This window comes from Elephantulus edwardii, unplaced genomic scaffold (genome assembly GCF_000299155.1).
Source record: "Elephantulus edwardii isolate Elephantulus edwardi_28Jun2011 unplaced genomic scaffold, EleEdw1.0 scaffold00012, whole genome shotgun sequence".
NCBI classification, from domain to species: Eukaryota; Metazoa; Chordata; class Mammalia; order Macroscelidea; family Macroscelididae; genus Elephantulus; species Elephantulus edwardii.
This window is the reverse complement of record NW_006399762.1, coordinates 2,138,373-2,142,513: the sequence shown is the minus strand read 5'-3', so window position 1 is coordinate 2,142,513 and position 4,141 is coordinate 2,138,373. Positions and strand designations below refer to the sequence as shown.

The window sequence follows — 4,141 nt, the reverse complement described above, 5'->3', positions numbered from 1 at the left end:
GTTGGTAAAAATCTTCTATCTCCTCTTCCTTGGCTCTGGTTGTTAGTTAAAAAAGTCATTGCTAGATCTGTCTTGAAGTACAATATTGTCAGTGACAGGATAATATCTATACGCATACAAGGAAGTCCATGGCCATTAGGGCATATCATTTGTTTCAAACACTACCTCATAGTCATGGACTCAGAGCTGACCCTCCATTGAGTTTTCAAAGGCTGCCAATCACACCAAAGGAGACTGCTTATCTTTCTCCTGCAGAGAAAAGCCCGAGAAGCACTGTCTTTGGATTATCAATGCAACTCTTTACAGACTATGCCATACTCTTAGCCAGAGTTCCTAGTTACGTTCAAATAACCATAAAATATGTTTCAAGGCAGCCTTTGGAAAACTGAAGGCTAAGTTTGTTTCAGTGCTGCCCTCTGCTGATATTTAAGATAACTTTATCTTTGAAAGCACTAAGCTTTCAGACCTGTTAGATAACATTTAATTAAATAATTCATTCCACCTGAATAAAGGATGGGCTCACCTCTAAGCAGCAAGAACTTGGTTTAATCTCTTAAAAATTAATTCTGAGTTGTCATTAGTTTAAAACTGACCTGCAACTCCCACTTGATGTGTGGCATATCCTGGTAACCTGCTAGGCCCTTCTCCCAGCCACAGTGTAAGTGTTGATGAATCCCATTCTGCATGGTGAAAGGAGAAGCCCAGGGAAGCGGCAGGGGCAATAAACCGACTTTGGAGGATGGGAATGTGCAACCACACAGCTATTCTGCCTTCTGATCGCCATTGCTGGATTGCAGCTAAAATGCGGAAGAAGACAGAAATTATTATGCTTTCCAGTGAGAGAAATGAAGTAAAAGAAAACTCAGTTTAAGGTCCAGGAAACCATCTGCAATCATCTACTTCCATAATTGGCTGACTGTTTGGAGAGAGATTCCAGAGTGTCCTGTCTATATCATGTTACTATCATGATTTATTATGCTTGTTATCTTATTTACATGATCTTTCCATAAGACTAAATTCCTTGTGGACACAATCTGAATAATGCTGATATTTCTATCAACTAACAATGCCTGGCACAACATAGGTGGCCCAATTTCCATCCTAATCTCATTTTATTTAACATACTTAGTTTTAATCTTTAAAAGTGATCATTATGCACTTTTGTTTAAAGGATTTCTAAAGATGCAGTCTGTAGGGAGTTACGCTGCTAATCCTGACAGTTTGAATCCACTAGCAGCTCTCTGAGAGAAAAAAAATGGGCTATCCACTTTTGTGAAATTTACGGGCAATCTACTCTTGTGCAATTTACAGCCTCTATTCAATCATAATTTGTTTCCAGAACATTTGATTGTGCTTATGCAAAGCTTATACTTGAACCAGGAGGCAGTCATCAAAACAGAGTAAGGAGACACTGCATGGTTCGAAATCGGGAAGGGTGTCTGCCAGGGATGTGTTCTGTCTTCATACTTTTTCAATCTGTATGCAGAACAGATCATCTGGAAGGTTGGGCTGTATGAGGAGGAATGTGGCATCAGGATTGGAGGAGATTCATCAACAACCTGCGTTATGCAGATGACACAACACTGCATGCTGAAACTGAGGACCTGAAGCACTTGCTGCAGAAGATCAAGGAATGCAGCCTTCAATATGGATTGAAGCTCAACATCAAGAAAATAAAGATTCTCACTACTCGGCCAATTGGCAGCACCATAATGGATGGTGTAGAGATTTAGCTGAGATTGCTAAGAGTTTTAGTTAGCTTGGCTTCATATATCAACATGCACATAACAACAAGTATTAAGATGACTTAAAAATATTATTTCTAAAAAAGAATTTTCGTTCCAGAAAACTTTGAAAAGAAGAAGTACGAAGAATAAACAAAAATTTCTATTTTATTAAGAGAAAGAGAAGCAAATATAATAATTTTTTATGAATATAGTTTTGCCGTTGACATCTGGTTACCCAGAAATTATTCCTTATGCTTTTCACTACATATTATAAACGTTTTACTATGTCATTAAAATTCTGCTTATAAACACAAAATTTTCATGACTTCTATCTTCCTTATACAGTTATACCATAAATGACACATCCATTCATTCCTTCTACTCTAGGACATTTAGATTCTTTTCAACTTTTCTTTATTACAAGTAATATTTTGTGAACATGAAGGTAAATTTTCTTTCTATTCTTTATTACTTTAGATAAAACTAGAGAAGATGCCAATATTTTTTAGTTCCTATTCCATTCCAAAATCTTTACATGCATTTATTTCATCCTGACATTTAGCTCTTATGACTATGAAAGTAGTATCTCATGAACTGCCAAAAGAACAAACACATACATGTTGGAGAAAGTCCAGCCAGAGTTGTTCTTGGAGGTAAGGCTGGGGAAGCTTTGTATTACCTACTTTGGGCATGTTAAGAGAGGCTATTCCTTGGAGGACAACAGGCTTGCAAAGTTGGTGGGACAGTGAAGGAGAAGAAGACCTTCAATAGGTATTCTGACACAGTGACTATAGTAATGGACTCAAGAGTGTCAGAGATTGTGAGGATGGCACAGGATAAGACAGGGTTCAGCTCTGTTGTTCACAGGGTTGTTATGAGTTGTACTCGACTCAACGGCATATAACAACAGCAACAACAATTTGAATGTTAACATGGCATGTAAAGTGTTGCAGCGTTTACCAGTCATTGGTTTGAATCCACCAGCTGTTACATGGTAGAAAGATGGGCAATATTTTCCAGAACATCTACAGTGTTAGAAACTTGACAGGGTATCAGAATCAACTCAGCAGCAATGGGTTTGGTTTTCTTGAGTTTAATTAAATTAATCCTTCATTTTGTAAAAATTTCAGGTAACTTTTCCCATCTGTCATTTCACTTAATAATTGTAAGCAGAATGTGTGTGTGTGTGTGTTTATTTCACTGCTACTTCCCTTTCCCTCTCCTTCTCAGTTCTGTAGTAAATTCCTCCCTATCAAGTGCTATGCTCTACACATGTTTGCTTTAGAGTGCCTAAAACATGACAGACACAAACAGATCATTAGTAAACTTTATTTGCATGCAATAGAGTTACAGGAGCCAATGAGAAGTTGGTAGAGTGAATTATCCTTTATCTTCTTCTCTTTCTATGATTATGCACCTTTCTTTAAAGGAGGTTTGAGAAAGACTCCCAGTGGGATGGACTGACATAGTGATAGCAGCAATGGGTTAAAGTGTGTTAGAGATGATGAAGATGGCACAGGGCAGGACAGAGGGTTCAGGTCAGTTATTAAGCGGGTTGCTAGAATTGTACTCAACTTGAGAGCACCTAACAACAACAACAAATATTAAATGAACATAGCAGAGATCATGCAGAAGTAGGAAAAGAAAAAAGATCAAAATTGGTATCAGAAGAGCCTCTGAAACTTGCTCTTGAACATAAGAGTAGCTAACCAAATGCAAAGAATGATGACATAGAAGAGCTGAATAAGAGAAGGTGATTTGAGCGGATGAAGTATTAGAATAAAACATGCACAGGCGGAGAGTTAGAAAAGAAAAAAGGGAGAACCTCTTCAGCATTTCTCAAAAATGAATTCAAGCTCACAAAAAACTGCACTGCAATCCCAAATGCATGTGGTTCAAATTCGCCAGCTGTTCTGTAGGAGAAGGATGTGTGCACAATCTTCTTCTCCTGTGTGATTAACTATTTCTGAAAACCTGCGGGAGGGTCAGCTATGGGTCACTTCTGACTTGATTGTCTACAACAACAACAATTATAGCATATGGAACATACAATGCCAATGAGTTGAGCTGCCAACTCAAAGGTATACAATTTGAACACATCAGCTGCTTCATGGGAGAAAGACAGACGAGGTAATCTCCTCCATAGGACTTACTGCTTCTGAAGGGTCGGCTCTGAGGCAGTTCAGATGCAAGGGTACATAATAACAACAACAATTACAATATTGAAGGAGTCTATGGGTAAAATATTGAACGATGCATGGAATATGAAAAGATGATGGAAGGAATACACAGGGTCACTATACCCATCTGAGATCACCTTGTGCCCTGCCATTAATGGAGTTACATGATACATCAAGTTGAACAGCATGATATCTGTTTATCCATCAGCTTCTTAATTTCATGTTGTTGTTGTT

At 38.1% G+C, this 4,141-nt stretch overlaps 1 pseudogene; it reads right to left on the bottom strand.

Annotated features, from left to right (window-relative positions):
- LOC102859349 overlaps positions 1–1,620 on the bottom strand; it is a 7,315-nt pseudogene extending 5,695 nt beyond the window's left edge.
- Positions 1,621–4,141: the final 2,521 nt, after the last annotated feature.